The sequence below is a fragment of the Cupressus sempervirens genome, chromosome 8 (assembly GCF_028749045.1).
Source record: "Cupressus sempervirens isolate cs-2001-9-10 chromosome 8, ASM2874904v1, whole genome shotgun sequence".
Lineage (NCBI taxonomy): Eukaryota > Viridiplantae > Streptophyta > Pinopsida > Cupressales > Cupressaceae > Cupressus > Cupressus sempervirens.
This window is the reverse complement of record NC_143125.1, coordinates 623,803,889-623,818,283: the sequence shown is the minus strand read 5'-3', so window position 1 is coordinate 623,818,283 and position 14,395 is coordinate 623,803,889.

The window sequence follows — 14,395 nt, the reverse complement described above, 5'->3', positions numbered from 1 at the left end:
ATTGGAAATGTCTATTAAATGCATGTTTTATACTAGTTTGTATCCAATTATTAAAGAAAAAAAATTATTTTAGAAAAGTGGCATTTCATTAAGTCTTACTATTTTTTATGATTTTTTTAATAACATATAAAAACCATTTTATAATGCTCAGAGTCAAGAATATTCTCATATAGAGTTTATAGTATTTTAATTAGATATAGTATATTATAAAAAAAATTTCCTACAAGCATGTATTTTAACACTTGAAAAGATGTCAATTTTGATAAAGAAAAATATATTAAATCATATTAAAATAAAAAATAAAATTATATGGTGCTCTAGAGGAGAGAGTCCTATTCAAGAATGTATAATTTTTCTCCTAGTTAGAATAGATTTGCTTTGAAAAAGATGGCGGGAGATGATAACTATCAATTTTAAGTAAGTTGAAATTTGAATCATTATAAAGGAGCAAATATAGGTCTAAAGAAAATTAAATTTTGGATTGTTCTAGCTATATATGTTATCTATAACATAGTTTGAGATCAAAAGGAAATAAGTTTATTTCCATATAGTTTTGTGGTGGGAACTGGACCCCTAATTTTTAATGTTTTCCAGCAGCTAAAAAATTATCTATAAATATTAGGAAAATATATCAGTTTTTATTCTAAATAATTATTAAAAACTATAATCATAAACTTCATCCATTTCTACACATTTCATTACTTTACTTCATTTTCAAATTATAAATAATAATACCAATTTTATGTCATTGAAGGTGAATAGTTATATCTTTGTTAGCCTTTTCCTTTACAAAAGGGTGACACAGGTTTGTGCTTTTACCCATAAACCCTTATAGTTGATTGGAACTCATGAACAAACCCTTAATACAATCTATATTTCCCTAAGAGGATGCATATAATGACCATGACTTCCAAAAATCCATCCAAACTAAGTAGATCAAAAAAATATAAAATCAAGAGAACATCATAATAAAAGGATCTTGTCTAGGAACCAGATTCAACTCATTAGTAGAAAACCTATTATACTAGATAGGAAACTCTACTAGGCTAGCCTTGATTTTTAGAAAGAAAAGAAACAAAATATGGCTAGAAAATGATTGGATTAGTAGAGAAGTATATTGAGGGTTTACAATAAGATAATTAAATCAAAATGAATAATTCATCTCAATTAAAGATGAATAAAAGGTAAGTTTTATATTTTGTAAAACACACAAACAAGGAGTTGCAAAATAAACAAAGTTATCAATTTCATATAAAGGGAAGAAAATAATACGTACAAACTAGAAAAGTTATTGATGTCATACAAAGTGAAGAAAGTGGGGTTGGAAAACATCAAAGTTGTCTTTGTTGGAAATATAAGGTAGGCTAGGTTACTGAGAGGGAAGGGGTGAATTAGGAACCAATAAAACTTTATCTTACGTCACCAATTAATCCTTTATATATTATTCTAAACCAAATGCGTGGATGAAAAAATGAAAGCAATAAAACATTCATAATGCTTTGACACAAGATATGGTAACCGAGAAACCTTCCAAATAGAAAGTAAAACTGGAGTGAGGATGATACCCAAAAGCTTTAGCACTGCAATATAAAGTTAACCTATTAAGGCTTACAATTGACCACTTTTGGTGATCTACCTTATTAGGATCAATAAGGACTATGAGGTCCACCTTGTTAAAAGATTTACAAATATACAATGAATTATGCACTTTGTTAGGAGATTTAGAAAAATACTGTTAAGTCTACCCTATTAAAGCATTTTCCTGATGCACATGTTAGGATGAATTAGTGGTTGATCTCTGATCTACAACTTTAACTTGTTCAATGAGATTCCTTGTATTACAATGATCACCTAGTTGTGATAGATAAATCTTTGTCATCCTTTATACTTCTTGTAGCCTTCTTTAATTTGTACTCATACACTTCTTATTATTCTTCACATAGTTGTTTGGATATGATAAAATGCATTACATATATACCAATCCAATTCATTACCTTTTGGAGTCGGCTACAATACCAAATTCATCATAATTCATAAAGTTTGCCAAACTACTATAACTCAAGTTCTCAAGATAAACTTGGTGACGTTGTGATACATAGAAAATACTATTAACACTCAGAAAACTATGACACTTAGTTAAAGTTGAAGCTTCATCCATACTAATCACTTTTGAGTAGCTCAAGCTCAATTAGCATTGTGTGATGGTGAACACTAAGAAACTCGGTAGCTATTGAATCACTTGGTTGACAATGCACTACTTAGTCAATACTAGATTCACTTCATTAACACTGCGAGCTCAGTAGACACTATAGAACTTGGTTAATAGTATAGAGTTTGGTTAACACTGGATTTTTCATCATATCCATTGGATAGCTTGGTAGACACTGCTATACTCGAGCTATACTATAAATTGTCTCTAATTCTTGGTAGATACTATGAAGCTCAGTATGAACTAAAAACTATCTATTTACCTCAATAGCAATAGAGACTTTTGGTTAACATTGTTGGATAAATGATATGCTCAGTAGCAATTGTAAAGCTCAATAGCAATGTAACCATTTGAATAAGTGTTGAGTTATTGATAGACAAATTGACCTTAATGTAAACTATCTCCTCCTTAGGCATTAGTGACTAAAACACTTATCAAACCAAAAACCTAAATACTTAAAATTAAAATTAAAAATACTTTCTTTATCATCATACTATGTCTTCAACTCAGTATTGACTTCCTAATTTTGTAGCTCTGTAAAATACTCTATTTTTTTTATTTTTCAAAGTTTCTTTTGTAAAGATCTTTTCTACTTATATGCATATTACAATACTACTCCCCCATACATATATCTATCCTATACACATATATCTAGAGTATATTATTCTTCTCCCCTTATATCAAATGACATTCTATACAAATGATCTTTTTCTTTTATATCTTCTTCCTAAGAATATTCACTTCTCTCCCTTTTTGACATAAATACCAAAGGTGTATACTATCTAAAAGTTAATACCAAAATGTAATAAAAAATCAGAATGTACCTTCAAAATTAGTACCATAGTCTTGTCCCAATTCTCTTACAATACCTTACTTGCATGCAAGGCTATATCTACTTATGCTGACAGTTTCATCATGTGGTTAGCTATGGAGAAGTTGTTATCATGGATGAATGTATTTGCATGTTCAATGTGATTTTTTAGAGCATACATGTTTGGAAGAATAAGGCCCTAAATTTTTTCAAGTATGGCCATAATTTTGGCTTCTTCCTTGAATAATTTTGCATGTAGATTTATCAAATATTTGATCTTTGTGAAGTTTCCAAAGCTATAACTCATATCAAGTGACAACTAATGTGCACTTACCTATATGTCCTCATCTATCTTTGATAATTTATCTTTGATCTCCTTTATAAAGATAGATGTGTCACTCAATTTGACAACTAATGAAACAAAATAATTTCTTCACCTTTATTTAAAAATTTAGCACATGGTTGAGATTGATTCTCAACTATCATTGCACTAGCTATGGATACACTCAATATTGAAACAATTGTAGAAATAGATGGAATAGAAATAAATGTAGAAATAGCACTAATATTAGGAATACCTTGTTGTTTCTTAGTCAAACCTGATGTTGGAAGAGCTTGTTTCTTGATTGATGAAGTGTTGAGCACTTTAGTCAATCTAACACTTGGAAATATAAATCCAAAGATTGGTTGAGTACTTGGTGTAGTAGTTTTAATCTCAACCAATTATGTAGAAGCCTTCTTTGAGCCTAATTTCACTAAGGCTTTTCTTGGAGAGTGAGGAAATGAAGTAATAACTAATGCTAAAATCTTCTCCACATCAATTTCTTTAATGCTTTTTATTTCTAGAAGACTTTCTTTAGTGGCTTCCTGACCTTCCTCCTCATCATCAAGATCAACATCGTCTATCTCATCATCCCTTATTTCTACTTCTTTTGCATCCTCATCTTCACCATCCTTGTCATCAAAATGCACCACAAAGTCACTGGGTTTGTGCAACCCATAGATGTTCTTCCATGTGGTAGTCGTTGTCTTCACCATGGATTCAATGTCCTTAAGCAATATTATACATGTATTGAATTTTAGAGTGAGCTTCTTCTCATTTTTCTTTAAGGATGCCTTCACCTCCTTCTCATTTGGACTTGACATAAGCTATCTCAAATTTTATTCATAGATGTCCTTGGTAGTCTTCATTGCACTTTCCCATCTACGTTTAATTTCCTTCAAAACTTCATCAGGAATTTTTTGTGAAAGCTCATAAGATGAGTATTTCCACGTTCCTAATTTTGTGACAAGGGTATCTCAATCTACTTTTTCTCTTCTTCATTCCTAGTCTCATACTTAAGAGACTTAAAACATGCCATACCAGATCCTTCTTCCATCTTCTTCAATTTTTCTTGAAGTGTAGGTGTAGATCATTTGAAGATAATCTATTTGGCTTCATCTTCAACCAACTTTAGCTTCTTCTTGGACCTTATTTCTCTTCTTATAAAAATTTTAGGGAAGGACTTAGCAAGTTTGGTTATTATAACCTTCCCCTTCTTCTTGGGAGGCTCTTCTTTCTTAGATTTAGTTTCCTCTACTTCATCTTCTACATCATCTCCTTTACCCTTGATAAGCATGAGAGGAGAGCTTGATGACTTGGTATTCTTGATTATTTCCTCTATCCTATTCCTTCTTGTACTTACTGCTTGAGGTAGCTTTATCTCAAGTTCATTTTTGGTCTTAGCCTCATCATAAGTTCCAAAATAAGTGGCTTTAGGATCCATAGGCTCATTCAGTAGAGCTCCAATGATATCCTTAGTGTCATTAATGCTAACCTCATAGTCTAGAGGCGTAACCCATGCCACTCTAGTTCTAACTACTTAAATATAAACTTCATCACAATCAACCATGAAATAGATATCTTTCTCATAGTCTTGTACAAGCTTCTTAGCTATCCTAAATCTATTTTGCATCTTTTCTTTGAATGACTCAAAGTAATTATCCATAATGCTACTAAAATTATCACCGATTTCTACTATGTATTCATTGATTTTGTATAATACTCAAATATCCTTCCTCCATACTATAGATCCTTTGGAAGGGAAAAATGTTTGAACAAATAAAACTAGACACGTCAAAAGAGAACTAAACTTACATGGTTTATTCTTTGACACTTGGATGCTTTCCATATTCTTGTTAAATTGGTTCAATAACATCTCGATAAGGTTGAAAGCTAAGTTATTCTTCACCACCTTATATGCCATATCAATAGCTTCACATGATACGATGTTCAACTGACTTGAGTTGTGTATCTTATGAGCAATCACATGGATCCAAAACTTCAACTCCATGTCTATCACACCACTTAGAAAAATTCAACATTGGAAATCCAATGATTATGTGTATCATCTTCTTTGTTATCAAGATAGGGTAAACTAACCACAACTATTCATTATGAACTCATCTCAAAATAATTCGGATTGATTTGACTTGAAATTCCCTTGACATTTGTATAATATGTGTTAAGCCCTTTGTTTCCAAATGATTGTGCCTAGGTTTGAGAATGTCATCTACACATAACTTATTGAATGCTTTATTCATTTCCAAGGTTCCATGTTCTTGGATAGGGGTCTATGTAGGATCATGGTGTGCCAAAAAGTGGCAATGTGAAAAAACTAGAGTTTGAAAACATCTAAAAGCACTCCAAAATCCACTCTGACTTTTTTTGACCCATCCAAATACCAAACCTAGAAAGTAAGGCCCAACCCTTATCGGGTATCTGATTTGATATTGAATATCTGATATTATATTGGATATCTAATAATATTAGGTATCGGATACTCGATATCTATCAGTGTTATTAAAAAAAAAGCCAACCCATGGGTTGTTTTCACAGTCATATTTTGGGTTTTGTGGCATGGATATCGAGTTTTCGATCGGATACACGATATAAGGTTTTTTTGTTTTTATCAATTTTATCATAAATTTAATAAATTTTATCATTAATTTATTAGTTTTAGTTGAATTTTTTAGAATTTAGAGTTTTTTTATAGAAATTTTTAAAATTAAGGTTTTCTTCAATATAAATTATGTTTTGCAAATTAATAGGAATGGTTGATCAAAATGATGACATTGAGGAAAGGAATACTGTTCCTCATAACCCCCCACCAAAAAATCTAGTGCCCCCACAAAACTGTCCAACAAATGATCCTTTACCCCCTCAAAACCCTCCTTGAATTGAGAATTTGATAATTGAAAATCTCACTGAATTAAGGGCCTTGTGAACAACATATAATAATGTACCCGCATTGGCTCCTATGTTATCCATGTTAAACACCATAGTGGATAACATTGAAACCCTTACCAATGAACAAAATGTCACTCTTCATTGGCATGAAAAAATGCATGAGATGTTTATGATGGCTTGGATTGATGAGGTTGTGGCCATCAATATAACTAAAGATGATTTGGCTAGCCTTTTTGCGAACCCAAAACTCAGTTTACCAGTTGATCAAAAAAAACCTAAACTATCGATTAAATGGTGCACAAATGATGCCATACTTGCAAATTTTTGGGATCATTGGTGGATGGTTTTTGATATTCCTCCACATAGAAATTTAGAGGTGCCATTTTATCTCTTTAAAAAATTAAATGTAGAATTTGTGTTGGGCCTCAAGGTGAACTATTGGAGCATGAAGCCCAATATGGGTGTAGGGTTAGGAGCTCCTCATAATAGACCTTCTTCCCAGTAGAAGAAAGTTGGCACTTTTGTCCCCTCTACTGATGTCTCCCCCTCCTTGAGTGTAGCATCTTGATATTATTACAAAGGCTAGCTCTCAAATCATTAGAGCCATTCATAGACTGAGTAGCCTATTGGTATCTCAAACTAGGTTAGTCCTGCCTCCTCGTGTTGATGACACTAGTACTAGTTCATCACAAATTTTGTGTCTCACACTTGCATTATGTGTAAGAATATTTTCCTAGGTTCCATAGGTGATCTTCTTGAGTATCATCTTGTATTAGACGAGGATACATTGGACACACACATAGAGGCTACAGACCCTGATGCAAGAGAGGAGGGGAATGCAGAGGCATGGACTCCTATGTCAGTACATGTATATATTTTTTTGTTATGATATATGCCATTTAAAGTTAATTTTTATAATAGAGTAATTTTAATTTTTAAGCCATACTGACTTATAAATGTATGTGATCTTCATTCATGTTTAGTTGATGACTAAGGAGGAGCTGAGACAGGTTGATGATGCCACACTCTTAGCCATTTAATTTGGCCTTGAGACATCTACAGTAAATTATTTTGTGTTCTCATTGTTTTTTCTATTTGTTATTGTAGCATATATGGTTTCTAATCTTTCTTTTATCTTACAAGTACCACCTGTCCCTGGGGGACAAAGTATAGGGGATGAGCCAACACCCATTGAAAAAGGAAAGGTAATTAGGTGTTTTCTATTTGATTAAATATTGACGCATTCTTGTAAAATGTTTATGGTAATGAAATTTAATTACATTCTTTATTGTGTATAGGGCATGGCTACTAGTGATGAGCCCATACAGATTCTGCGTCTTTGATGCTTAGGCATTTCCATTCCCACAAAGAGCCCCATTGTATGTATGAGTATCATTTTTTTTCATTTTCCTTATCTTCATAAATAAATTCAAAACTGAATTCTGTGATATTAACAACTACTATTTTTTATCTCATAGGAAACTCCTAGTGCACACTAGGTTCAATGGAAGAGTTTTTTAGATTTGATGATGTAGCCACTATATCCTGAGGAGGAGCCTATGCTAGTAAGTTGTAGTTTGAATTCATGATTAAATATGTTATAAATTTAGCATGCTATGAATTATAATGTTATAGTTTAAGTTGTAGATTCATCTGACAAACATATTTGAACATACATAGGCCACAATTAGTGAGGTACAAGCATTGTCGAGGGCATACAAGAGGACTCTTGATCGGTGGAGGAGTTCAACAAGAGAGGTATTTATTATGAAATTTTAATAGTATAAATATTCATTAAAAAAAAGATCATTATGCATTTGAGTAATTCAATGTTAGATACAAAGAATCATATAAATTTAGTAGTCTAACTTTGGGTTTTCCTTTTTTGTTTATGTAGGAGGCATTTGATCTACATTGAAAAAGGAAAGGTAATTAGGTGTTTTCTATTTGATTAAATATCGACGCATTCTTGTAAAATGTTTATGGTAATGAAATTTAATTACATTATTTATTGTGTATAGGGCATGGCTACTAGTGATGAGCCCATACAGATTCTGCGTCTTTGATGCTTAGGCATTTCCATTCCCACAAAGAGCCCCATTGTATGTATGAGTATCATTTTTTTTCATTTTCCTTATCTTCATAAATAAATTCAAAATTGAATTCTGTGATATTAACAACTACTATTTTTTATCTCATAGGAAACTCCTAGTGCACACTAGGTTCAATGGAAGAGTTTTTTAGATTTGATGATGTAGCCACTATATCCTGAGGAGGAGCCTATGCTAGTAAGTTGTAGTTTGAATTCATGATTAAATATGTTATAAATTTAGCATGCTATGAATTATAATGTTATAGTTTAAGTTGTAGATTCATCTGACAAACATATTTGAACATACATAGGCCACAATTAGTGAGGTACAAGCATTGTCGAGGGCATACAAGAGGACTCTTGATCGGTGGAGGAGTTCAACAAGAGAGGTATTTATTATGAAATTTTAATAGTATAAATATTCATTAAAAAAAAGATCATTATGCATTTGAGTAATTCAATGTTAGATACAAAGAATCATATAAATTTAGTAGTCTAACTTTGGGTTTTCCTTTTTTGTTTATGTAGGAGGCATTTGATCCACCTAGTATAGTGAAGAGGCTACATTTTGATCATCCACCAGCACTCTAGGATAGTATAGTTGTCATAAGATGCGTCATGAGACATTTTGAGATGGCATATGCCACATTGTTTACAGAAACATTGATATTATACTCATTCTAATGGCATGATCAGCCACATTTTGTCTATGGATCTATGTATTTTGATATATATTTGTGTATTTTTTCTATGGATACATGATCTTTGATATATATTTGTGTAATTTTTCTATGGATACATGTACTTTGATATATATATTTTTCATTTATGTGCACAATGATATACATATTAATTTAGTATCTAGTATTGTTCAATTTATCATGGATCATGTGTATCATTCATGTTTATGGAATATCATTAATTTTGATCATGTTTTTAATATTCAACTCAAATGTAATAATTTGTGAATATAATTTTAACAACCTTTATTATCAAATTTGGATGCAATGTTTAATTTGAAGTGCTATCATGACATAAACACACTTGTTAACCTCCTACACAAGGTTCACATAACCCATACTAATTCACTTAATAAAACTAGCTTCATTAATGCATGCTATCATTTGACACCTTATATAGGTGTTTCCAACCTTGTATGGTCATGTTCAAATTCCTAACTAACTCTTTGCACTCATTTTCACTTTACAAGAAAAATTTGCAAAAGTTGCAAAAGTTGCAAAATTGCACAAAAGTTGCATAAGTTACAAAATTGCAATTTTGTAACTTTTGCAACTTTTACAATTTTGAACAATTTTTGTTATAAATTTAAATTATTAATTATAGAAGCTCACCAAACTTGGTAAGGGGTTATTGATAGCCCTCATGAGCTCTGAGTTATGACCCTTAGAAAATCAACCTCAAAATGCACTTAGAGCACCTTGGAGACTCCTCAGTACAGGGTGGGCACAGATGATGGATGGTCTCTACAACTAGAACAAGGGTGTCACTAGGGTTCACCCACCCATCTAGAGAAAATGGCACTGATGATTCAATACCAAGATCAACAATTTCAAAGTTACACTATGGTGCACCTATGAATTGAGGCACATTGCAAGTTTTGGCACTGAGTGAGATCATTGTGCCCAATCCAAACAAAATGTGATCTCTCAAAAATGAGATAGGTTATTTTAGGCCTCAACATCACTATCCTATAGAATTTGACATTCATCTATAGCCCTCATGAGCTCTGAGTTATGACCCTTGGAAGATCGACTCGAAATGCACTTAGAGCACTTTGGAGACTACTCAGTATGGGGTGGCCACGAAGGATGGATGGTTTCTATGGCTAGAACAAGGGTGTCACTAGAGTTCACTTGCCCATCTAGGGCTAATGGCACTGACGATTTGATGCCAAGATTAGCAGTTTCAAAGTTATGCTATGGTGCACCTATAAACTAAGGCACATTGTGAATTTTGGCATCGAGCGAGATCGCTATGCCAAATCCAAATGGAATTTGATATCTTGAAAATAAGATAGTTTATTTTAGGCCTCAGAATCACCATCTTTTAGAATATGAGATTTCATTGATAGCCCTCATGAGCTCTAAGTTATAACCCTCAGAAGATCGACCTTGAAATGTACTTAGAGAACCTTGGAGACTACTCAGTATGGGGTGGCTATGGATGATAGAGGGTCTCTGTGGCTAGAACAAGAGTGTCAGTAGGGTTCACTTGCCCATCCAAAGCTAATGGTGCTAACGATTTGATGCCAAGATTAGCATTTTTAAAGTTACATTGTGGGGCACCTATGAATTGAGGCACACTATAAGTTTTGGCATCAAGCGAGATCATTGTGTCAAATCTTTTAGAATTCAACATTTCATCAATAGCCCTCACGAGCTTTGAGTTATGACCCTTAGAAGATCAACCTCAAAACACACTTAGAGCACCTTGGAGACTACTCGATTTAGGGTGGTAGAAGATGATGGATGGTCTCTATGGCCAAAAGAAGGGTGTTACTAGGGTTCACCTACCCATCCAAAGCTAATGGCACTGATGATTTGATGCCAAGATAAGTGGTTTCAAAGTTACGCTGTGGTGCACCTATGAACTGAGGCACACTGCGAGTTTTGGCATTGAGCAAGATCACTGTGCCGAATATAAATAGAATGTGATCTCTAAAAAATGAGATAGGTTATTTTAGGCCTCGACATCACCATCCTATATAATTTGACATTTCATTGATAGCCCTCATGAGCTTCAAGTTATGGCCCTCGAAAGATTGACCTCGAAATGCATTTAGAGCACCTTGGAGACTACTCGATACGGGGTGGTCGTAGATGATGGAAGGTCTCTATGGCCCTAACAAGGGTGTCACTATGGTTCACCCACCCATCCAAAGCTAATGGTACTGATGATTTGATGCCAAGATTAGTAGATTCAAAGTTATGTTGTGGTGTACCTATGAACTAAGGCACATTGCAAGTTTTGGCATCGAGCAAAATCATTGTGCCAAATCCAAATGGAATGTGATATCTCAAAAATGAGATAGGTTATTTTAGGCCTCAGCACCACCATCCTATAGAATTTTATGTTTCATCGATAGCCCTCACGAGCTCCAAGTTATGACCCTCAAAAGATCGACCTCAAAATGCACTTAGAGCACCTTGGAGACTACTCAGTATGGGGTGGGCACATATGATGGAAGTTCTCTGTGGCTAGAAAAAGGGTGTCACTAGGGTTCACCTACCCATCCAAATCTAATGGCATTGATGATTCAATGCCAAGATCAGCAGTTTCAAAGTTACACTATGGTGCACCTATGTACTGAGGCATACTATGAGTTTTGGCATCGAGCGAGATCACTGTGCTGAATCCAAATGGAATGTGATATCTTGAAAATGAGATAGGTTATTCTAGGTGTCAAAGTAACCATCTTGTAGACTTTTACATTTCATTGATAGTCCTCATGAGCTTTGAGTTATGACCCTCGAAAGATCTACCTTGAAATGCACTTAGAGTACCTTGGAGACTACTCGGTACAGGGTGGTTGCGAATGATGGAGGGTCTTCATGGCTAGAATAAGGGTTTCACTAGGGTTCACCTACCTATCCAAAGCTAATGATACTGACAATTTAATGCCAATATTAGTGGTTTCAAAGTTACGATGTGGTGCACCTATGAACTGAGACACACTACGAGTTTTGGCATCAAGCAAGATCACTGTGCCGAATCCAAATGGAATGTGATCTCTCAAAAATGAGATGGATTAATTTAGGCCTCAACATCATTGTCCTATAGAATTCAACATTTCATTGATAGCCCTCATGAGCTCTAAGTTACGACCCTTGGAAGATCAACCTTGAAATGCACTTAGAGAACCTTGGAGACTATTTAGTAAGGGGTGGTCGCGGACAATGGAAGGCCTCTATGGCTGAAATAAGGGTGTCACTAGGGTTCACCCACCCATTCAGAGCTAATGACACTGACAATTCAATGCTAAGATCAATGGTTTCAAAGTTATGTTGTGGTGCACCTATGAACTGAGGCACACTATGAGTTTTGGCATCGAGCGAGATTGCTATGCCAAATCCAAAGGGAATGTGATGTCTCAAAAATGAGCTAGGTTATTTTATGCCTTGGCATCACCATCCTATATAATTCAATTTTTCATCAATAGACCTCATGAGCTCTGAGTTACAACCCTTGAAAGATCAACCTCAAAATGCACTTAGAGCACCTTGGAGACTACTCGGTACAGGGTGGTTGCAGATGATGGAGGTTCTTTGTGGCTAGAAGAAGGGTGTTACTATGGTTTACCTACCCATTGAGAGCTAATGGCATTGATGATTCAATGCCAAGATCATCGATTTCAAAGTTACACTATAAATTAGATAAATCTATTTTTAAGCCTCCTTACCAATTCCATTAGCAAGCTCCATATGTTTATCACCCATCCATCGCTTCTCAAGCTTTATGTCATCCTACCAATACATATTAGAAACCCCATGAGAGCCAATTTATTTCCAACTAACATGATGATTTCAAGATCATCCCCTGCATGTTGATAACATAAGAGGAGATGAGGAGTATTGATAGACAACAAGAGTATTACATGCACAATGATGAGTGTGCTTACCAATATCAACAAAAAATGGATTGGCAACAAAGGAAGTATGATGAATATCTTGCAAGAGAGATAACTATAAAAGAAGAGTAGATGAGATTGCATTTTTCTCAATTTCAAGAGGTAAAGACCTAAACACCTTGTGTTCCTAGTCAATGAACCAACCCATTAAAGTGGAGGCCCTCAAAAATGAATTTCCAAGCTCTAGGCATGTTGATCCTCTACAATATCTAGGTATACCTCCTCTTTTGAGATTCAGAGTTTTAGGGGTCAAAGCCTTGAAAAATAAATAGAATAACCCTTATATAAGTCCCTACATGGTCAAATATAAAATTGACATGGAAGCCTTCTTGGACCAACTATCCTAATTTTAAAATGCCATACCTTATCAAAGTTGTCCCATGTGAATTGGTACAAGATCAAATGGTTGAAGGAAAAGATGATCTTGTTGGTTCTAAATTGGTAGAACCATTTGAGGAGGCTCAGGATCATAGACATGAGGATGAAAAGGAGGATGTTGTTGGTTCTAATTTATTTATTGAGTTACCTATAATGTTGAATATGATGATGAATAAATTTGATTGGCTACAAGGGAAGAAGTTGAGGATAAAGTAGAGGTTACACCCATCTTTTCTTGAGAAGAATGAGGAGGATGTGATTCAAACCACATAATCACAATAAAAAATATGAATGAGATGGTAGTTAACCAAAGCTTAGAAGATTATTTTTATAGCATTGTAAAATTTTTTTGTGAGAACCTTGCTACTAAAAATTTAGAGTATATGCATGTTATAAAAGCTCCAATTTTGGAACACATTTTTCCTAATGATTCTATGCATGAATGCAAGATGAATCCATTTCTCAAGAGCATTCAGCAGGTTGATAATTGTTATGAACTTTGAGCTACCTTAACAAAAGGAGGGGACTCCTTGACCATGGCATGGTTGTAATAATGCATGGTAACCATGATGAACCAAAAAAAAGGAGAAACACTATAGATACCAGAAAATCAAGTTTAAAGTTTGTGCTTTCAAGAGGTTGTGCAATCGGGTATTTTTACTAGCTCAAGTTAAGGGAGGAATCACCATTCAAACTAGCACTTGAACATGAAGATGATTATGGAGAGGATTAAATGCTACATGTTGATTCAGTCCCAAATGTTGATACTTTCAATCAACAATGTGAATTAAGTCACACCATTTTCATTATTCAATAGATGTTGCATCAAATGATTCAATATTGTTCATTTATCCATATTTTGGTATTTTCCTTTAAGCATGTTAATCATGGAAATTTTAGGAATAAAGTCAACTATTTTAGCCAACTAGTGAATGAATTTATTTAGAATTTCTCTTGCTACTGGTTAGGCTAGAGTAGGTTAGTTTTCTAGCTTGCTACAAGAGTTACCTTTGGATACTACTTGTCAA